This window comes from Amblyomma maculatum, chromosome 1 (genome assembly GCF_055883805.1).
Source record: "Amblyomma maculatum isolate TAMU_Amacu chromosome 1, ASM5588380v1, whole genome shotgun sequence".
Lineage (NCBI taxonomy): Eukaryota > Metazoa > Arthropoda > Arachnida > Ixodida > Ixodidae > Amblyomma > Amblyomma maculatum.
The window spans coordinates 169,514,468-169,537,984 of record NC_139344.1 but is presented as its reverse complement, the minus strand read 5'-3'; the positions used below and the strand labels follow the sequence as shown (position 1 = coordinate 169,537,984).

Genomic DNA, 23,517 nt, shown 5'->3' with positions numbered 1-23,517 from the left:
AGGAACCTGGAGCCCCGCTCGGGGCGATGGGTCGCGATTTGCAGCGAGTGGCTTACTTTCCAAGAAATGCCGAGGGGTTCCCTCAGTTGAGATCGGACACCGGCTGCGAAGCCGAACGAGCACACAGGCAGCTGCTAACGAACAAAAAGAGCGCCCGCCACTTTGGCTGCAAGCTGTAAAACGGAGGGGAGGCCCTCAGAGAAACAAACACGTAAATGCTTTCTATGCGTGGATAGATGCTGCCTTTCCATAGGCAGTTGCCAGTCACCTGTCTGTCCTTCAATTATTATACGAGAAGGGCACATTAAATTCATATTTTTATGTCACGGGTTAGTTTGTTGTCTAGCGACAGAGAGCAAACGTAATAATAATAATAATAATAATAATAATAATAATAATAATAATAATAATAATAATAATAATAATAATAATAATAATAATAAGGAATAGTCGATTGCACTCATACAACTACGATCTACTGTGTTTTGCTTTCTTTCAGGTTAACTCGTACGGTATACTAACAGCAAAAGCATATTTTATTTGTTAAATAGCAGGGTCTTCGTGGGGTGTCTTCTCATCAAGGCATTAATGTCTCGTCTCTTCTGCTTCCTAGTTTGTTCTTTCCATATGCCCCTCTTAAACCTCCTCTCTCGTGCCGTCCTCCCCAAGCAATTCCTTGGTTGCTGGATCTTGCGCTTCCCTCGTTTCTACTATTCTAACTTTTTCGCTTTTTTCCCGATAAGTCGACACGCCCACATAGGTCCGGAAACCCTTAGAGTTTGCGCAGACTTTCTTTATTTCCCAAATCCGCTCGGAATGGCGGCGTGATCTTGTTTCACCTTATTTTGAAGGCTTTTGCAGCCATTGTCCGGCCCCACTTGTTTGCCGCGCTGCACTTTCCGACCCCCCCCCCCCTCCCCTCCCCTTTTTTATTTTTCATGTTCAACTCAACACGCACGCACACAAATCGTTCGGTACACTACTTACGCGTTGATAACCCAGAGAGTGCAGACGAGAACCATTACGAAAGGTGTTTTTCCGGCTGTTTTATTGCTGTGGGAAATAGTAATAATTTCGACTTCAGAAGCTGGCCTCACAAGATTACAACCTCACTCAACCTCAAACTCACGCATATGAGGTTGAGGTCTCATTTGCCGACATCAAAAAAAATTAATCTATGGCCGACCTCACCTCAACCTCACCTCACCTCACCTCATGCGGTTTCGACCTCATGAGGTTACCCACCTCTGATGTCACGTACTGAGGGGTATTTGGAAGGCAATAACGGTGCAGTTTTATGCCCAAAGGCAGAAGTACAGTCGAGATTAGAAATAAATCAGAAAGATTTTTGAGCGGTTAGCTCTAGGGGCCGCTGCAAAACCACAAACGAGGCGGTACAGGGAGATATGGGCTGAGCCTCTTTAGAAGCACGGGAAGCTCAGAGTAAAATTTTGTTGAGGAACACCTGAGAAAATTGGACAATAATAGGTGGGCAGGTAAACTATTTAAGAAGCCCATGAAAAGCTGTATACTAAAACTAGGAAACGCGCATGAGCAATATACATCACATCGGTTCTTACCGCGACGCAAACTTTTTAAGCTAGCTTCATTAGCACCAATCGAAAATGGTTATCATCATCATCATCATCATCATCATCATCATCAGCAGCAGCCTGATTATACCCACTGCAGGGCGAAGGCCTCTCCTATATTTCTCCACTTAACCCGGTTCTGTGCTGACCCCTGCGAACTTCTTAATCTCAGCCGCCCACCTAACTTTCTGCCGCCCCCTGCTACGCTTTCCTTCCCTTGGAATCCAGTTTGTTACCCTCAGCGACCATCGGTTATCCTCTCTTCACACTACATGTCCTGCCCATGTCCATTTCTTCTTCTTAATTTCCACTAGAATGTCGGTAACTTGAGTTATTTCTCTGACCCACTCTGCACGCTTTCTATCTCTTAATGTTACCCCTACCATTTTTCGTTCCATAGCCCTCTGGGTTGTCCTCAACTTAAGTAGAACTCTCTTGGTTAGCCTCCACGTTTCAGCCCCATAGGTGAGTACAGGCAAGATGCAACTGTTGTATACTTTCCTCTTGAGCGATACCGGTAAGCTGCTAGTCATAATCTGCGAGTGCTTACCAAATGCGCTCCATCCCAATCTTATTCTTGTTATTTCCTTTTCATGGTCCGGATCTGCGGTTACTACCTGTCCTAAGTAGACATATTCGCCTACTACTTCCAGTATTTCGCTACCTAATGTAAACTGCTGTTCCTTCCCGAGGCTGTTGAACATTACCTTAGACTTCTGCATACTGATTTTCAAGCCTACCTTTCTACTTTTTCAGTCTAGGTCATCAATCATTATTTGCAGTTCATCCCCCGAGTTGCTTAGCAAGGCAATGTCATCAGCAAATCGCAGATTACTGAGGTATTCTCCATCTACCCTTATCCCTAACTGCTCCCATTCCAAGTCTCTGAATACTTCTTCTAAACAAGCTGTGAATAGTACTGGGGAGATTGTGTCTCCTTGCCTAACACCTTTCTTTATGGGAATTTTGTTACTTTCTTTAGGCAGAAGTATGGTTGCTGTGCAGCCACTATATATGTCTTCCAGCACTTTCACGTATGGCTCGTCTACCCCCTGATTTCGCAATGCCTGCATCACCGCCAAGGCTTCAACTGAGTCAAATGCTTTTTCGTAATCAATGAATGCTATGTATAAGGGCTGGTTATATACCGAGCATTTTTCTATCACCTGATTCATGGTATGGATATGATCGATAGTAGAGTACCGTTTCCGAAACCCTGCTTGATCCTTTGCTTGATTGCAGTCTAAGGTTGTCCTGATTCTATTAGCGATTACGAAAATGATACTCCTCCTCTACTCCTTCAATTCGGCGAACGGAGCGCAAGAAAAAAATATGGAAAACACTTAAGCTCCGCCTTCGAGGGTATGACGTGAGAGAGTATGATACCACCCGACATATAAAGCCCCTCTTTAACCAAGTCATATGAACGTGCCTGCGTGGCCTAGGAGTAGCGTACCTGACTGTGCATCCAAGAGCCCTGGAAGGTTGATTCTTATTCCACCTTGCCACCTCAAGTGGGCAACGCGATATGGGAACTCCTGCCAACAGTTTCCGATATAATGTGGTCTCTGTAAACAGCGCAAACCATCGAATAATCAGTTCTCGGCCATGTCAGCGCCCACGCACGCTCGTGGTTCTTCGAGGGTATGAAGTGAGAGAGTATGATACGACCCGACATATAAAGCCCCTCTTTAACCAAGTCATATGAACGTGCCTGCGTGGCCTAGGAGTAGCGTACCTGACTCTGCATCCAAGAGCCCTGGAATGTTGATTCTTATTCCACCTTGCCACCTCAAGTGGGCAACGCGATATGGCAACTCCTTCCAACAGTTTCCGATATAATGTGATCTCTGTAAATAGCACAAACCATCGAATAATCAGTGCTCGGCCATATCAGCGCCCATGCACGCTCGTGGTTCTTCGAGGGTATGACATGAGAGAGTATGATACCACCCGACATATAAAGCCCCTCTTTAACCAAGTCATATGAATGTGCCTGCGTGGCCTATAGGAGTAGCGTACCTGACTGTGCATCCAAGAGCAGGTTGATTCTTATTCCACCTTGCCACCTCAAGTGGGCAACGCGATATGGCAACTCCTTTCAACAGTTTCCGATATAATGTGGTCTCTGTAAATAGCACAAACCATCGAATAATCAGTGCTCGGCCATGTCAGCGCCCATGCACGCTCGTGGTTTTTCGCCCACAACACCGACGCCGACTACTCGACGCTGACAACGATAACGACGCCGGATTTTGCTGCGTAACGTGCCATTTAGCGCTGGCGCGTTAAAAATTAAGACAAGTCCAAGACAATGAAGGCAAATTTTCTGGGGCTATGGGCTTGGTTCGTTGCAGTTTCAGTTGCAACTGTACATGTGGTGCCATCTAGGAACCACCGTGACAAATGGAGGAGGTGTAACTCTACTTAAAATTTCTTATAATGAGCGAAAGCGCCCGCCGCAGTGACTCAGTGACGCTTGATTTCTTAACCCGAGTACCCGTGTTCGAACCCTACCATTTCGGATCCGGTCCCTTGTTCTGTTCTGTTTTTATTATGTGAAAGCACTACAAGAGTTCAGAGTAAGTCATAGGCTCCATCACTGTCTCTTATTTTAAAACAGCGCAAGGACACGGGCAGATAGAAAGAGACAAACACACATTACGATGTCTCTTTCTGTCTGTCCGTGTTCTAGGGCTGTTTTAAAATAATGTTCAACCAGCTCGCCCAACAAGCCACATCACTCTCTCTGTTGGCTGGCAGACTTGAAAGGCCTGTCGAGGAGACTCGCGCTTTGGAGCTGCTATACCGGTGTGAGTTTGAATTACCCGCGCTAGGCAAAGTTGTGACAGCTTATCCAATCGAAATGATAGCAAACGCGTTAGACGATTTTGCTAGGCTCTGCCTACATAAACGGAATGAAAAGCGGAAATTACCGTTTCCACCAACAGCAACTGACATTTCACGGGAATACGGTCTTAGGAGTATGAAGTAAGAGCAAAATCTAGCAAGAAGTGGGAGGGGAGCAAATATTGACAAACATACAAGAACAAGCGGAAGAACAAACTTTTTCTGATGTTTTCGTCATTGATAACAGTCCGAAAACAAGCATTCAAGAACATGAAGAAATTGACTTATTCTTGATACCTCTTCCTTATGACTCCAACGAATATGCCCAAGGACAAACTTTTCATCTTTCTGTGCCATCGGCAACGTCACATAATGTGGACACGTGCTTCTTTCACTATTTCCAGCCAGCCTATACCTCCCTTCCAGATCTCCACTTGAGATCTTTCAGAAGGTTCACCTCTATCGCCAGTTAAAAGTCCTGTGAGTGATTCCTTCACCAAATGTGTCTTTTGGTCTTAGTGATCAGGGTCCAGTGCTTCCCAGTGCAAGTGCGCCACCCTCAAGGGACTGTACTCACAAAGACCACCTGTATGGGTTTCTTGCTCATTTCTTGCATTATGTTCAGGGGCCCTCTAAATATTGACTCAAAATGGATGAAAACTAGGAAACTAACAGCATGCAGGACACGAAGACGGAGAAATAAGGAGCTTTAAACGACAGGTTGAAAACCTTAGGCAGAATCCAGACTATGAAATCTGGTTATGGCCTACTTCATATAGGGATTCCACGTTCCGCGCATGTCGTCCGCCTCCACGCAGGAAGAAAAGCTAATTGTTTTTTCATGTTTTGCTTAATTTCCAAGGTATGTGTGGTCTTATTTACAAAATTTATCTTCTATTTGGTGTTCATTTTCTGTCCTGCACCTAACAAAACTCTGTGATCCTCTTTGGTTCTGTGCAGGGGCGTAACCAGGGGTGAGGCTTAGGGGGCTTCAGACCCACTCAAAGAGGAGGAGAAAGATGAGAAGGAAAGGCAGGGAGGTTAACCGGTAAAGGAACTGGTTTGCTACCCTGCACTGGGGGAGAGGGGTAGGTGGGTATAAAAGTTGTGGGTGAGAGAGGGTTACTGTCACGCGCTGCTGACTAAGCATCAACCGGCAGAATTTTTTCGTGATGTTGTATACAATGTCTTTCTCACGCTGGAAAAGACATTCCGGCGCGAACCATGCGAACTCGGACTGGGTCCATTGGCAACGCCCTTGCACATGAAGTGGCATAATGCAAAGGAGCCCCATCCGAGTACACGGTTTCAATGGCGTTTCGACGGCGAGCCGGCTCGTCGCGGAATCTACGGAGTGAATAAATTTTAATTCTTAAACTTTATGGGTATAAAGTTCTGATAAACTTTTGACGCGAAAGGTGTATCGACTTTCTCTAATGTCGTACATTGGTCCATACAATGAGACTCGTCACACTATTAGACAAAGCACGCATCGAGGTCCAATACATGGGAGAAGAAAAAAAAAATTGCCCACGATTACGTTACTTCCTAATGCGAAATTTGAGCGCAGCTCATCACCTGTTTCACCTTTTCGATAGATTGAGGCAGATTTCGAGCAAGACCCGTATGTACAATTGCAGACAACCTTTTTTTTTTAATTTTTCACACGTATTCCATCAAGAAACACTCCACTAACAGTTCTTGGCTGTCATGAAAGAAGCTTTGTGGTCGGAGAAAAGAAGAGAGCAATTGAGTTATTGGAAGGTTGCGGGAAGCAGCGCGTGGGCCCATAGGAACGTTGCGCGACGAACAGGTAGCAGCGACTAACTGATGCCGCTGACGCCGCTAGCTAGTGAAGCGAGTGCGAACGGGATGCACCGTGATCCGCTGAGAGCGTGCCGGCGTTTCAGCATAGCGTTAATACAAAGACTCTAGAGGGAAAGCTGCCCGTTCACCCAATGCATTCGAGTGGTGACCGCGTAATTGCTGTCATTATCATACTGTTCATTGGTTGCCAGATTAATTTTACTTGCTAAATCTGGCACATGAAGATGGTTTGAAGCTGGCAACGTAGATCGTGGGAAGATGGCGGCGTGCAGTTAACCGACAGGTATACTGTTGAGTAGGTGCTGTAAACAACGGCAGAATCGTCGCGTCTGGAGCATCTCTTGTGGTATGTTGCGTCGCGTACCTTCTGTAACATCACATTGGTGTCCTGCTTCTTTTGAGTTGTTATCGCAAGGCCGGCTGTCCCTGCGATTGTTACGCGCTTCTCATGCCCGATCACCTGAAAACGCGTCAGAAATTTGCTTTGGCGCAAGACGACGACCACAGTATATTAAAAAAAAAAAAACAGTGACGAATTCCACAGCAACGGCCCTTGGTCTATCCGGGATGGCTAGTGCTGCATACAGTAAATGTCAAAGGGTGCTCGTGTGTGTTTACGTTTACTGTTGATCTGCTACGTCTGCTTGCAAACATGATTTCCAATCGTTGTACGTCATTCCTTTACAACCAAGAAGGTTGCCTGAAAGATCACATGCTTGAAACTTGAAAACAATCTATAGAAATTTCCTACAGTTGTGTTATCGGCAGCGGTTTTTAAAACTTTTGTTCAAACCTTTGTTCATTTTTGACGCAGTGAGCAGAAACTGCTGGCCACAATGATAAATTGGATGATGGCGGCGAACCAGTGGGAAGCGCGTTTCCCTGCTCAGCTTTTCCTCTAGAGTTTGTGTATTAGCTCTATGAGTTTCAGCAACCGGAGAGCACCCCCATGGCGGAAGTAGAATGGTGGCGAAGGCTGGGCCCAAAAGCGGTTCAGCGGTACCGCAGCATAGCCACAGGTCGGGGGGCCAACCACTCAGATTAAGAAATTATACTACTACAAATTAGAAGTATCAATCAATATAAAAAGAATAGACATTCTGATAACTTCGCTTGTGAATGAGGTAAGGTATTTTATAAATACATTCTTAATTTTTTTTTAAATCTTGCAACACTCTTATCACCCCACCTTCTTGATGTTTCACCGGTCAGGAGGCGCTGCCAGAGGTAACCAGGGCAACGGAGATAACGAAGCTGACGAAGCACGAAACGGTTTCTTATCGCTGTCTGCTGCTCGTCTGCTGTGGTGCGGGCCTTGGTGCGCCCAGGAAAGCGTAATTTAGTTCGCAAGTCTGAAAATCTCCCTTTTGCGAAGATTTCGACGTCCTTGCTGGTCGCTGCTCTGTCGCTGCTCTGTCGCCGTTTGGTGAGATTTAATATGCCCCTGCAGCCGTGTTTTTTTGGTTTCGTCTCCTTCGTCGTGCGAGCAGTGCGTGAAGTCTTTTTGCAGCAGTGTATTGCGCTTAGCGTTTTATCACAAGATGGGCCCGCACGCCCGCACAAAGTGAGGAAGCGATGCTCTGTGGCACGTTGCGACAGCGTGGACTCAACCATCAGTGTCTTACCGCTTCCCGGCTGACTTTCACCAGTGAGCAGATCTGGAGGTTGCACAAAGACTAATGCTCCTGTGTTAAGCAAGTTTGTTGATTCTAAAGCTGTCTGGACTGGTGCAACCTTGAAATTGCCTTGAAAACTGCTGTATACTTTCTGCCGAAGAATTTAGATGTGAAGAATAATCCCAGTGCTCTATGCTCCACGTATGTTTTGATGCACCTACTAATTCATGACATTTTTATTTCAATTGCAGCTGTCATAGCTTTGTTTTCTGTACATGCAAGTTTCTTATCTGGTGATGTTTTGTGGCAGGCACTTCAAGCCTTTTCCATGCCTCGGCTGTGATCATTGAGATGATTAGCCCGCAGCGCTACTGTTTGTGCTGTCTACAACGTGCATTTTTATTGTTGTGATTTGTTGCTGTATTTTATTGGTTGATGCAATAAACCATGGATATGAAAACCATAATTGTTCACTTGGTACACTCTATTGCGAACTGGGCACGACTGCCCCGTTGCAACAGTTTTCTGGACCGCACCTTACTGCGCTGAGGGACGAAGTAAATAGCCAAAGTACTTGCATTACTTGCGGCAGTATCTTTATTATGAATTTGCATGCGTGGTCTCTATTTGGAAGCGTTGCTGCCTTTCTATGCCGTCACCTTTGCCAACCACTTTCATTGTGCTGGAGCAACTGCTTATTTTTTTTTTTTTTTTCGAAGAGTTTGCCACAAGGCATAAGTTGAGAAAGGGGGAATGGGATGCAGGAGATAGAAAGTTAAAAGAAGGAGTGCAGTCCAGTTGTGCTTATGAATTCTAGAAGGTTGGCAGTATAGCGATTGTCCATTGTCCATTTCTCATAATCACTATCGCGATTCCACCGCAGGCCCACCTTCATGAGTATCCGTTGCCTGATGTGCGTTGTTGATGGACACGTCCACAACAACTGCTTATGAACAAGGGCGTAAGCAGTTTTTGTGGATGAACAAGGGCGTAAACAACATAAACTGGAGTTCTTTTAGATGGCAAAGGTTGGCGCGCGCTGAAAGGCAACAACCTTCAAAAGATGAAGTTCGGCAATGCAACGCGGCGGTTAAAAAAAAAAAAAAGATCTTGTTTATAATTCGCGCCAAAGTGAACGTATGCATGACGTCATTTGACGTCATGCCCCCCCCCCCCCCCCCAATTTTCATTGGTCGCTGGAGCCCATGAGCCGCCATGTTTTGCACGTATGGGCGTCTATGGAGCCTTCGCTACCATAGTACATATACCTTGATTGATTGATTTTTATAGGAAGGGAAAGGCACGGTAACTGTCTCACTTGTTTTTCTGTGGACACCTCAACCACGCCGTAAGGGAAGGTAGAAAGGTCGGAGTGAAAGTGGAAAGAGAGAAAGAGGAGCCGTAGTGGAGGGCTACGGAGTAATTTCGACCACCTGGGGATCTTTAACGTGCGTTGACATCGTACAGCACACGGACGCCTCTTCATTTCGCCTCCATCGAAACGCAGCCGCCGAGGTCGGGTTCGAATACATATACCTTGGCACCCTTGCCGCCACGCAGGAAGGGGGGGGGGGGGGGGGACCCCTTTTTTTCTTTCTGAATGGCGGCGACGGTGTTCTACGCAGTCACGTTGTCTTGACTCGCTAGCGGCGGCAGTGGCATCTCTCGTGTTCTCCGGTTGCTGCGCGTGCTCCTGCCCCCATTGTTCCCCCCCCCCCTGCCCCCCTCTTCCTGCGAGGCTCCGGTTGCCTAGTGCCGGCTCGAACTGGATGAAAGGGGGGCGGAGCTGGTTATGAGGCCGACGACGCCGACGGGAAACCCAGGAACGGGCGCCAAAGAACTGAGCTCTAAAAACTAGGAGCGAGAGAGCGTGACGACACGTGCGCAGCCTCTGCAGGCCAACTCTCCTCTGAAGCCGCTGCCTTCTCTCTTGGGGCCCTTGTGTGCACTGAATCTCGTTTTTGTTTCTCGTTTTTTTTTCTTTTTTTTTTTTTTTTTTAGTGACAGTGCATGCTCCAACAAAAAGCATCTTAAAGTGATCTGCTTAAAGTCCGCGGTTTTTTTTTGTAACCCTTAAATTTCTTTACAAATGTTGTATTATAATCAGTATTATGTCACACTGGAAAGACCAGCAGGTAACATTTTCCCCTACGAATTTGTCGGGAAGAGAACGCATTCGAACTAACGTTAATGGCCCGCCTGGGAAACCGGTTGTGATGCATTTTCAGTTATTCATTTCCTGAATGAAACTAAAATGATTTTAGCCTGAACTATGTGCATGCGCGTGTCATGATCGGCAAAAGTTTATTCTCTCGAGGGGTGCGCATAGGTGGATACGCCATAGAACGGAAGCTTCGGGCGGTGTTATTCTTCCGTACAGCTTTTGCATCCCAGCACGCAGCATTTCATGGCGCAGTTTAGATGACGCTTTTTTTCACCCTCATTATCAAGATTTATCTTCGCATTTGTATATACTATTTCATTGTATCTTTCGATTTCTAGTTTATATTTTGTACAACCACTGCTTTTCCTACGTGTTCGCTGTTGCGACTATCACCCGCCGTGGGGGTGCAGTGGTTAGGGCGCTCGACTACTGTGCCCAAGGATGCGGGATCGAATCCCGGCTGCGGCGGCCGCTTTTCAATGGAGGCGAAAAGCAAGACGCCTGTGTGCTGTGCGATGGAGTGCCACCGCTAGTTAGTGGTAGATAGCGATCGATGATGATAGTTAGTGACAGCGATGATGATAATGACAGGAATGACTGACTATGACGTCATTATGTGGTGACGACGTCATGACGTCACCAGGTGATTCACGCGTATACGAAGCCTGCCGGACGTCCGATCCAGGCGTCCGTGCGGCGCTTTTCATTTGGGGCTTCCTCGAATGCGCGCCAAACGGCATACAGAAGCAAACGCAGTACAACAGTCATCAGCGGCATTTCAAATTGGTTTACAAAGAAGGAAAGGCGCAGTATCGGTCACAATTCTCCGCGGACACCTTAACCGAGTCGTAATGAAAAGGAGGAAGGTGGGAGTGAAAATAGAGAGAAAGAGGTGCCGTAGTAGAAGGCTTCAAATCACCAAGTAATAGCGGTCTTCGCCTCGTCGCAGTTTAGTGGTTCAAAGTGCCCCCCTTTTTCATGTATTTAGTCCCTCCACAAATTCTACACGGAGCAGGCCTCGCAGCAGCGTCCAGCTCCTCTCGAACAAACTTTCCGGCTATGCCATTGCTTCTGTTTGGTAAATTTTGCATCTTACTGTATTGTGTTTCACTTAATTTACAAAATGTGTTATTTTTTTTTTCCCCCGAAGGAAAGGAATACGTTGTACATGAGTTTCGATTTCGGTTTCGTTTTTATGGATTGGCGTTTTACTTTAGAGCTGTGCACGGGCTCGGGCCGCACGGAAGCCCTCTGCCTCGGGCTCGGGCCGGGCTCGGGACAGAGTATGCAGTCGTGCCTCGTTAATATGGACACTTTGATCAAAACTGTCCACAAAGCGAGTCATCCATAATAACGATTAATGAATAAAAACGAATTTTTAAAAAATAAGTTATTGCTTCTGGACATGCTGGTGTGCACTGGACTCAAAATTTGACCGAACACCGGCAATTTTGACTTCATTATCCTTGTCATCGTGGTCCTGGAAAAGTTGTAGTGCAGCCTGAAGTCTAGTTAACCTTCCTTCCTTTCCGTTCTAATTCTGAGTTTTTTTTTTTTTTTTCTTTTTTGCCTTGTACTGTTTCTGTAAGGTTAGGCTGTAAGCGAGGGAGTCAAGTTGGCAGGCTAGCGTGCACAGGCCATCGAACAGACCCCCCCTAGCGCCGTTCGTATGGGTTTTTATCAAACAGACACTGGAGGCTGAAGTACAGTTTAGAACGATGAATAGCCGACTGCGAAGAGCTCAGAACTTGTCAAAGCGAAGCCAACATGCGGTCCTGGGGTGCAAAATGCCGCTGTTCCGCAGCGTAACAGTGCCGAAAACCAGGAGCCCCGGAGAGAAGCGAGTGATGGACTGTACACTCGGTACAGGTTGCGTGCTTGTCGCCTTTTTATTGTCGCTCTGCTTTGTGAGTGTGTCTTTTAACTCTGACCGAAAAGCTTTAGCGGCTTCACGGGGCACTCATTGTGGTTTTGGGTTAAAAAAAAAACAACTTCAGTTCACGCCGCCATTTTGTTTTCTCTGTCATTTCTTTCTTACGCTTTTACCGGCCTCTCTGTTCACGTTCAGGAGAATTTATTGCAACCACATGTTGCTGTTTTTCCGTACTGCGACCTCTCGTTGCGGTGCTCCCGCTGTATCCAGAAATCTCCCATTTCCTCCTTTCGGTCTCACTAAGCTGACCCTCGGTTTGCTGTGCACGTTTCTCTCCACTTTTGCGCATTTTTCCCTGCCCGAAAACGGCGACACGCCCGCTTTGATACTTTCCAACCCCGCAGGACTCGTTGAGGCATCCGGCCGTATCGGGTGTCGTGTAGGTTCGCGGGCGGCGCGCCCTTTACCTTCCGTTCTGACTGCTCTGCTTTCTAAAAACCACTGTTCAGATTAACGAGACAAAAATTAACGAAACAAAATCCGTATTAACGATAGGCATAAATACATTGAAAAATTTTGGTCTTCAGAAAAACTGTCCATAATTCGGGTCGTCCATATTAACGGGGGTCATAACAACGGGGCACGACGTATTTGTCTCATGAGGACCGGGCTGGGCCGGACACCCCGAAACCGAGCATATGCAACTTTTACGAAAGCGCCAATATGGTCATGGTGTGATAGGCTTCTAGAACTTGTGCAACAACTTCCTTCGCATTCTCCACGCGAGAGCTTCCGTGTTCTCTCTTGGCGTCAGTCCGCCTTTCCTTCACACCTCCTCGCCATGAACGGATCTCTGGTAGCCGTAAATGATCGAGCAGATGAGCCGTTAGCACCGCTAGTGGGCGATTGAGTTTCGAGTTTCGTGTCTTCTGTTCGGCAACGTCGGCGCAAATGTTTAGGTATTTGTTTCGAGATTCGCGCCACGCTGTCGCCGCCTCTCACGCATCTCTTTAGTGGCATTGCTCCTGCCTCTACTAGCCCCGGTTGAAGCGGGGCGTAGCTCAAAGCGCCAGCGGTGCTTGATTTTACTATAGTTTCAAGGCATAGGCAGTGCAGTGGAGGCGCCTTGCCGGCGATTTGGAAAACACACGCCCATGGATCATGGCACACAGTGAGCGAGACGAGCTCCCCGAGCACTTCGCTACAAAATCATCCCCTTGGAGTGATTCTTCTGAGCAATAGAAACAATGCCAAATTGTTCTATGCTGGATATAACTTTTCCTATGCTTGGTTTGTCAGTGCAGAAAAACGCAATTGTATCATCCGCATATGCAAGCACTTTAACCTCATTTCCAAGGAGAGGGAAGCAATGGATACTACTGTTTTGTAAAACACTCAGACAAAGTGGCTCCAGGTAAAGAGCAAAAAGCAGCGGAGACATCGGACAGCCTTGCTTCACTGAAGAGTTGATTGGTACGGGGCTTGATAGGTAGCCATCTACAATCAGGCGAGTCGAACAATTCCTATAGCAAAGTTGCACCCCCTTCAGTACTACAGAACCAACATTCGCTCGCTCCAGAAGAGAAAACAGCAATGAATAACTAACTCGACCAGATGCTTTTGCGAGGTCGACCTGAAGTAAAGCAACATAATCATGAGAGCAGGAGCACGATTCGAGGATTGTGCGCGCAATATGTATACATTACTTTGAATGGCGCGGCCCCTCAAGCCGCACGTCTGGTGAGGGCCAATGAGAACCGACATTGCGAACTGTAGGCGATTTGATAAGATTTTGGCGAAAATCTTGTAATCCACATTTGCCAGTGTGATTGGTCTATAGCCTTCCACTGAGCGTAATTTTTCTTCATCAGTGCTCTTTGGAATTAGGACTGTGCGGCATTTTGTAAAAATCTCGGGAAGGGCTTCTAGATCAAAACTCATCAAGAAGACATCTAGCAGGATAGGAGCAAGAACAGTTTTAAAAGCTTTGTAAAATTCAGAGGAAATACCATCAGTGCCAGGCGTTTTTGAGAGAGGTAACTGATCAATTACCTCCTGCTGCGTGAAAGAGCTACTGATTACAGAACAATCATCTTCTGATAAAGGGGTCACCAGGGATGTGAAACGCGAGATAATGTCAGAATTTCCCGCAGGAGGAGTGGCACTAAACAACATCGAGTAATAATCCACGAATGCGGACGTAACCTCCTTCGTACTTGTAACAAATGTGCCATTACGCATTAATTCCGGAATCAGCTTTGCAGTCGCATGATGACGTTCATCAAGCAAAGCTTGCCGCGTCGGGCGTTCGCAATGTAAAGCACGCTTGACACGAGATCGAACTAAGGCACCCATGTATCGTTCCGCATTATGCCTTTGTAATTCACTTTTGACACTAGCAATTGCGTCCGCATATGAGCCAGGGGATTCACATTCTAGTTCATTCAGGTTACACAAGTTTTTGTTAAGTGCCTACTCCTGATGTTTCCTGTAGAAAGATTTAATGGAGCCACGTTCAATTGCTATCGCACGTACTTCTTGCTTGAACATTTCCCAAGCGGCGAACAATGGTAGACTTCCGTAAAAACATGATTGGAGCTGTGAGCGCACACGAATGATAAATTCTTGGTCATTTACCAGCGATGAGTTTAACTTCCAAAGTTCCCACTGCGGCCTAAACTTTGAATGGTCATTGCCCCCGAGCCGAACCATTAAGCTTGTTCAGATATAGAGCTTGCGCACTTTCTTGGAAGCAAAGAAGCCGCTTACCCAAAACTTGGTTTCCTTCCTGAGAATTTGTAATTCCAAGCACGAGTTAGAGCACTGAAAGAAGCTTCAGCGCTGCCACATTCATCACCCAGGAGCGCCGCGCCGCAAATGCCGCAAGCCTTCAACACTGCAGAACTTGTTGTTTTTACATACTAAGTTAGAATTATAATTCTACGATTACCTATGATGTGCCTCAACAAATTCTATAAATTTGTCATCTTAAACGTTAGGACTACACATTTCAAGATCTTTGATAAATTTATTACCCTTAAATTATTTCTTTCTGTATCACCGCTTCAACTTCAATCATAGCATATGTCGGGCCGAGCCGGTTTCCTTGTTTCTAGTTTCCTTGTTCATGTATACTTGTGTCACGTGTTTGCTAACTATAAATAATCATGTGCGGTCAACAAATCGGGCCTCCTTCTTCAATCTTCATCAAATTACCTTTGAGACTCAGCTCACTTCATACGGCCGATATAAAACATACGTACTACTACACTTCGTCTCACAAGATATTTGCAGCACTGCGAAAGGAATGGGATCCTGGTCCATTCAGGATCCCGCGCGCTATAATAGGCAATTGTGTGCCTCTCCTCCCTGCGCACTACAATAGATAATTGTGCTCCTACAGTCACTCCCACCAATTCAGGCGCGTAGGACCACAATTCCCTATTGTAGTGCGCATGATCCTGATTGGACCAGGTCGCCACATATTTCGCAGTGCTGCAAAGAGCTTGTAAGACCAAGTATAATATACATTCGTGATTCAATGTAAGAGGCAGGTCGAGAACTATGCGACAGAGGGCACGATATCGAAACGTAGACAGGTGATTAGGGCGACTGCTCGCCCAAATCTCCTTCATTTCTCGTCCCCTCGCTAAAAGATTGCGTTTGAATCTTCCGCCAAGCATAAACGATTGGTGCTGTAATTTCGACCCGAGAACGTTGAGAGCACGGTAGGCATGACAGTAGGCATGGAGGAAGGAAAGTTGCTCCATGACGGTAGGTAACAACATTGACAACATGGTATTCTCTCATATGACTTTCCTCATTTTCACTTAAATAATTTTCCTATTTCCCCCCCTCGTGTGGGCAGTGGTTGGTGGTTGCGCCGTTGCGCGAGCACTATAGTTGCGCCAATAAAAGTTATCAGCGAAGTCAAGTAACTTTTGATAGTATTTGAGTTTTGGCTTATCAGAGTGTCAAATGTCAAAGTGTACAGTTTGGTTGATTTTTTCTGTTTAAATCAACGCATCAGCCATGGCATCAGCCGCATCATGTACGCAACTGCGGCCTGCCAGTGTCCACGATCCACTTCCCGTGTTTTTGATGCCAGAGTAATGGCGGACGACCCGATGGCGGGGTTGCAAGGCTGGCGAAATGTAACGTCTCTGTTTTCTAATTGATGGCTTGTGATCAGCAGGTCCGGCGATAGATTGATGGAGAAGTGGATGACTTAAATCTAGGTATTGTCTCTCGATGATTGATTATCTGCTTTTTATATTGCTACTCTTTGGCGCGTTTTAGAGCTTGCTCAACAAAAGGCCTAAGTTCTTCCAAGTTTCCGAGGAGAGCCGCGTTGTGCGTAAGGACACAGATTTTCTCATATCGTTGTATTGTTTGTAGTGCATCATTTCTACGCAGTCAGCTTGGACGTGAGCTGCGATTCTTGTACGGCGAGATAAGGCGTTCCCTACGCGTAATACGTGCAAGCAACCGCAGTGAACGCTTCGCTCGTCTCAACTTCGCTCGTCTACGTGGGGACACCTCGTTATCATAGAACTTCCGTTTACAGCTTATGGCGGAGGTTAGATCGCTGTTTTACCTGTTCTATTGACCTGCTGCTGTTTGGACATAGCGCACCTTGCAGGCTTTGGAGAAACGTGTGTGAACATTTCATCCTGTCCGTTCATCGTAACGTTGGCTGTTACGTAACCCAACCATGCGCTGCCCGCCAATTCGGTAATAGTTGTATGTTCTCTGTGCAAGTGATTTTCGAGACAGATTAATTTGGCGATAGACCCGTCCAAGTCTCCCTTCTTGAAACGGTAATGTGCACTGATTGGTCCTTTTAACTTCCGCATTAGCGATCTGTGGTACGGCGCTGCCTGATTAACAAGTCAGTTAAAAGGCTGACTTGGGGAGACCACCTTTGGTGCACGATCTTGAACATATTTTTGCTAAAGTACAAAGTGAGTGTAGTTAACGAACGTTATGCTGAAGACGCTGGCAGGGCATCAAAGTGGGTACAGGAAGCTTTTCTCAGCCCTTTGGTGACCATGCATTACCGCGGTGTCACTGGCATTTGCCGCCTGTGTACGTGGAGAGTTGCGCGCTCCGATCTCTTTGAGACGCCTTGCAGACCGCACAGGAGCGGCAGCTGCATTGTGGTAACAAATGTCAGCTATAATTCCTGCATAGTAATTTGCGCGGCGTATATGGTCGTCGGTGTAATGAGCGCAGGATATTTCGAAAGTAGCATACTTAATATCTAAAAGCTGAGTGCATAACTACCTTGCTGTGGGTGTAATAAGATAACCGCTTTCTCCAAACATGGAACAAGTTGCTTTCATTTACAGCTCTTGTTTTTGTGCTCAAAATGTTTCGCATAGCAGGAACTCGTCATTGAGTTCTTGCGGAATGTGTATGGTGGTTTCGTGTGGTTTTCTGTGCAAAACAGACTGACTGATGACATAAACTGTTATGTCATGAGTGACATCTGTTGAACGCACTATGCACATGTATTGCTGGTGCCCGTAGCCAGCAATACATGGCATGCTGCCTTAGAGCTATGTGGTGATTTGTATGCCTTGATTGACAACACATGGAGCGGTAGTCTGCCTCTTTGGAAGCAAACTGCCAGCAGCTGATGTTCAAATAATTGTGCCTTGTTTTCAGTATTTTACGTGTGATGTCATTTGTATGGATGAATGGTATTTTTGTGAACAAGGCAGTGTATTACTGGTGGAAGCTCCTCTAGCATCTTTAGCGGTAATGTTGTCTCCATGTTTCTACATTACTGTTGCTGTTGCGACAGTTTTTGTGAACTTTTTTGCACCATAGCCAGCGGGGCTCCAATTTGGCTTTCGTGAAGCTACAAACTGTTGCTTACACTTCATATTTTTTTTTTTTCCGGACACTGTTCTAATATTTTCTTGGGCCTTGTGTGCAATGCTTCCACTGCCGATTTTTTAAGCGGTTGGGTAATGTTATGTGCGGTTTCAACGTTTCGATGTGACACATGGGCTATTAGGCTAGCCTAGTGGAGGGCTTTGAATTGATTTAGGCCACCTGGGATATTTAAGCAGCTTGAAAGGACTGCTGTGTTTTTATATTGATGTCTTACTGTGATACATAGGGCAGTTTGTAACTGCAGGGCTGCCAGAAAGCATTGTTCTTTCGTGTGACTTAAGAATGTAAGACCCTCTGTATTTCATTGTCTCAAGTACAATGTGTCAGGTGGTTTGTGCATTTAAAACTTAAGAATGAACCTTCTGTATTTCATTGTGTCAAGTACAATGTGTCATGTGGCTTGTGCTTTTAAAAATTATTTTGCGGGCACTGAATATTTAAGCTTTAGGGATGCTTCCTGTGCATTCAATAAGTTGGATTGGTGGAATGCTTTTTGGGAGTGTGGATTGGGAGTTCAATTTCAGTTAAGTGAGACATGTCGCCTCTTGTATTCATAGCAAATTTTAAGCGTGTTATATGTTCTACTTCTATCTCGGGTTCTGACAACTTGCCACTTACTTAAATTTAAATAGCGGCTGATGTTAAGTACTGCTGCATTACATAGTTAATTTCTGTAGATTTCATAGCAAGTAATTTATACAAGACCGAGATGCATTCACCCTCCATTGAAATAAAATTGATTGTGGTCTTTTTCATCGTTACAGATGTGCACTTGCTTTATCGTGCATTTGGCCATGAAATTTTAGTCGTGTAATGCGGGACCTGTAGATATTGTTTGCTTAATGTCTGCTAGATGTGGTACATGACTAAGTTTACAAAGATGTGATCTCTAGGAGGGATCCTGCCGATAAGGGGTATTCACAGGCATGGGTGGCACATTACTTTTTGGGTGCTGCGCCACGGTGTTACTCTTCGCAGGTAGGCTATGTACGTGACACTGCTTGCTGTGCTTTGGCAGTGTGGTATACTGCGCTTTCAACGAAGGCAATGGGAGTTAAAAAAAGAACGAAACAGGAAGACTAACTTCTTCGAAATCCCCAAATTGCGCTCAGTGAGTGCAAGAAGACGAAGGAGCTCTTGAAGATATCTGTATGAATGGATCGTCTGTATTAACAGACATAGAATTGAGAATCCTGATAAGTACACAATCTGTTCTCACCGCTTTTTATCAGGTGCACTTTTGTAGCATGCTCAAAAGTAATCATAGATGTGCCAACGCTTTAGAGGTTTGCTTTGGTTCATTGTTGCTGTGATGTTTTAAAGACTGACAACGGGCAAACGTACCCAGGAGAGGTGACATTTAACATGTATACTTGTAAGATCTTGATAATTATTTAGCATAGCACATTACAGAGAATTGTGCGTGGTTTACTTTTTGTCTGTACAACTACACATTTACTGCTTCATGCTGCCATCTCTTTCTCAGTGTGCAAGGGGCCTAATCCAGTCAAAAAGCACATAAAGCCATCTGCCGTTTGTTCAGTAGGCTGTTGCCTATGACATTTGGGGTCTGCAGGCCAGGTCCTGGAGGTGGCAGCCAAGGCTCAATCGCATCAAAAGTAAAACCATTTTTTAAAACTGCTTGGGCGCCTTACAGAATCGGAGGCATGGTCTTTCATAAAAACTCTGATAGATGTATGAGAATTGGTGGGGGGCCTCTATAATAGCAAACTTTGTAGTCATCCTTCAAAGCTGTTTTGGTGAAGCTCCACGCTAGTACTTTCTCCACTGTCTTTCCAAGCTGGTATGAAAGACATTTGTTCATGGCTTTAAATGGATATACAAAGTGGATAGGTTCTGCAAATAACATATGTAAAAGAAAAAAAAAAATAGTATGTTCATATGGGCTAGGTGAAAGGAAACGTAAAAATGCCAAAACACAAAGAAAGCCAATAAGTAACTTGACGCGCCAAGCATGGTCTTAGCATTTTTTGCTGATTCGGTGTTGTGCAGACAAATTTGTGGGGCTTTGCTTGGCTTCTTAGCAACTTTCAGAGTTGCTCGCTGCTGAAAAAATGTCATCCAAGAGAATAATCTTAAGGTACAGATGACTTTGACATGCCTGGAAAAGCAAAAATTTTGCATCAAGGTGAAACTTACCTGATGAAGCTGGTCAGTCGCTTGTAACATGCTTTCTGACGGTGCCATTCTTACCGAGGTGCTTTAAGCGCATATCCAATATGCTGTGGCAGAGAGGATTACAGTTGTCGAATAGCTGCTGCGGGCGGCCTGAAGCCTGTAAAGCGTAATTGTATGGACATTAAAAGTAAACATTCACATAATGCTCTGTCACGTGCTGCACTAAACAGTTATCAAGATCGGACAAGCATGCATGTTTGTCAGAAACCCCTGCCTTTAAGGTCAGCAGAGGCGCAGGATCCCCTTTATGGTTACCCGTCGTCCCTCTATGAGGTTTGAGAACACAATTATGTTCGGCCGGTATGTATGTGTGTCAGTGCGTCATTGAGGAATAAGTCCAGGAAAGTTACTTTTTGTTTACAAACAGTGGGATATTTATAGCTAGTATCCAAATTACACTACATAATAATAGCACAAAAAAATAAAAGAAAACATCACGACACGAAAGGGATACAAAGTGAGTCGATAAATGACGGAAAAAAAAGACTCCATTGAACAAACACTGGGATAAAAGAAGACTATAAAGATAACAAAGCAAGTATTCCAGATATGATAAGTAGAGGCAAGAGTTACACAGAAAGCACAGCGTAAAAATACTAAGTCAGATCAACGTTTAAACAAGGACGAAAACAATGTTCAATTAACCGACAGTTTGTGGCAAAAAAGAATTCTCACTGCTTTCTTGTTAGATGAGGCGTCGAAGTTGCAGAGTTGATTGGTAGCGGCGGCCGTACAATAGGAGAAACAATGAATTGATCGCGGGCTCGGTGAAAAACAAGTCGCTTTCTCAGAGTGAGCGGCTGCGAGAGAGGTCCGGAAGACAATCTTCCCAGAGCTCACTGGTGTGGGTGTGCTGCTGTCTGCCTTTTTATACTCTCGGCTGTTTGCGCTGCAGCCTATCGTCAAGGACGTGTGCTTGCCGGTCGCTGCCCCGGAATTCATGTCGAAGCATGCTTGGAGGAGCGGGGAGATCTCGTAAGTTCCGCTCTATATGTGAGACAGGAGATGCCGTAACTTCCGCTCTATATGTGAGGCAGCTTGTAACAATGTTGACAGTCATTTCACCTTGGATCTTTTACCCATGTCAATCTTCAAAACATCACTGCAACTCTGAGCCAAACGAATCGTTCAAGCGTCTCTCGTAGCCGGAGTTGCTTTGGGGCGTTAAACATGGACCATCAACCAAACCGAACCGCTGAAGCAGCAGCATATCGTGGCCAGCCGAGGATTACTTCTGGTTTGGTTTGTGGGGTTGAATGTCCCAAAGCAACTCGGACTATGAGAGACGCCGTGGCGGAGGGCTGTGGAAATTTCTACCACCTGGGGTTATTTACCACCTGGGGTTGCTGACCGCACAGCACACAGGCGCCTTGTTTTTCACCATGGTGCGCCATCTGTCAGCAGCAAGGCAAGCGCGGCAACGGCCGGGATGGCACTTGCCTCGCTGCTTGACAGATGGCGCACCATGTCATAGCAACTTTTCGACTCTCTTCTGCGAAAATTGTGCACTCCGCCGAGAGCAGTTTTTCGTCGATTCCGGAAAATCTAGGAATGTACCGATGTTGAATCACTTATCAAATAACAACGTAGACCATATTTTGCTACTTTGTGAATGCTATTTCAGCTCGAATAGTGCAGTAGATTTCGCATAGGATTTTTTTAAAACCCGGGCCTCAAATACAGACGTCATGCATGCTAGTGGGGCTGCTGTACATTGCACTACTATGGTGACACTTAACAAGTAGCATGCTTTTTGAAAAAGGGACACTAAACATGCCGATTTGACCATGGTGTTACTTTTCATTTAGTGGGTTCCCCAGCTTCTTGATCTTTCGTGTCTGGGGAAATGGCTATGATAAACTGTAGTTGTCTGCAGCTACGGTCGCCTGCTCTCTTAATAGTGCAAAAAGCCATTGTATAGTTCACCTCCCCACATCTCATCAAGGAAAGAAAGAAAAGCAAGTCATACAGATCTGCATCCATTGAGAGGATGCAGGTTTGAGTCAAGCTTAGCACATAAAGCCCTTTCCTTGACGCAGCTTAGGGAAGTTAGTTTTTCTGATGCTTGTTATGAGCTGTCACTGAAAACCTGCTTTTAACTACCTGTAAGTTGTGTTTGTACATGCTCAAAAACAGTGAGTGCATGTGGGTTCACGTCGTTTTTATGAAATGGACTCCATGATGTGTGCTATGGGCAGTTTGTCTCAATTATGATCTAAAGCTAAAGAATATAAATTGACCTGAAGCTTAAAATGCTAGTAGGCATTAACTGAAGGAGTAGACTAAAGCTCTTGTATTCATTCTTAGTGTTTGCAAAATATATTACTGCCAACCCTAGATGTTACTGTTACTGTAGATGTTACGGTTATAAGTAATGCATAAAGCTTGAGTTAGTTCTTCTGCTACCATTCCTGAAGGTCAAATGATGCCGTGATTTGGCCTCGAACGAAGGAATGCAGTTGCTAGTCACGTATGCCGTGGCAGGAGTGCCTCCCCAGATGCGTCGCCATATGTATAAAATATCGTTGTCCAGCCTAAATTGGCTATGGCGAGCACTATGGTGTCCTCCAAATTTGGCCCGGGCCACCCCCAAAAGTTGACCTTGGCCAATTTGGATGAAAATCGATGTCCAGCCTAAAACGACTCTGGCAAGCACGATGGTGACCGTCAAATTTGGTTCGGGCCAAACCTAAAATTTGACCCAGCTGATTTGGGTCAAAGTTGGTGTCCAGCCTAATTCAACTATGACGAACACGGTGATCTCCAAATTTTGCTTGGGCCACTCTTGAATTTGGTCTGTACCACCCCTGAAATTTGACCTTGGTCGGTTTGGACCTGAATCAACTGCGGCAAACGTGATGGCCACCTTAAAAATTTGCCCCGGGCAACGCCTGTAATTTGATCTCAGCCGATTTGGACCAAAATCGATATCCAGCCTGATTCCGCTATGCCGAACATGATGGTGACTTCCAAATTCAGCCCAGGCCACCGCAAAAGTTACCTCGGCCGATTTAGATTAAAATTGTACTACGCCGTGGGCAAAAATTGTCATTAATCAACTGTTTATGCAACCACTCGTCTTCCCGCTTGTTAAGTAACTCAGAGCTAATTCTCAATATTCAGGTTTGCAGTGTTGAACCACTACTGATTTTTCATTACAGTCAGCATTCCATTACTACAAAGTTTCTCAAACTGGCTTCCTTGGTGCTTTTTTCGAAGTTCACTGAGCGCCCAAATCTATGCATGCTTCAGCTGGAGTCCTTCCTTTTTATAGCTACAGTGCCAAGGGTAATTACATTTCTTAGGTTCTAAAAACTTGTGTGCTGTTAGTAATGGACAGCTGCAAACCTCCAATTGCTACCAGATGCTTAACTGTAAAAGTTAAGAAGTTATCAGAAATTAGTTTTTCCTCTTTTTTGATGTCCCCAGAAGCCATGCTCACACCTAAGAAAGCCACTTTTTAACAATTAGTAGCAGGCTTCCTTACAGCAC

The 23,517-nt window shown here is 45.5% G+C and overlaps 1 protein-coding gene across 3 annotated transcripts in view; it reads left to right on the top strand.

Annotated features, from left to right (window-relative positions):
• The first annotated feature begins 16,002 nt into the window (after positions 1 to 16,002).
• The window catches only part of wapl (cohesin release factor wings apart-like), a 94,374-nt gene continuing 86,859 nt past the window's right edge, over positions 16,003 to 23,517 (top strand). Inside the window, exons 1-2 of one of the 3 annotated variants that reach the window (XM_084589556.1) lie at positions 16,008 to 16,160; positions 20,921 to 21,000. The gene's annotated coding sequence lies outside the window, so the exon portion shown is untranslated. Of the gene's footprint in view, positions 16,161 to 16,221; positions 16,280 to 20,920; positions 21,001 to 23,517 lie in introns of all 3 variants that reach the window. The other 2 variants (XM_084589557.1, XM_084589554.1) reach the window with 2 other exon arrangements.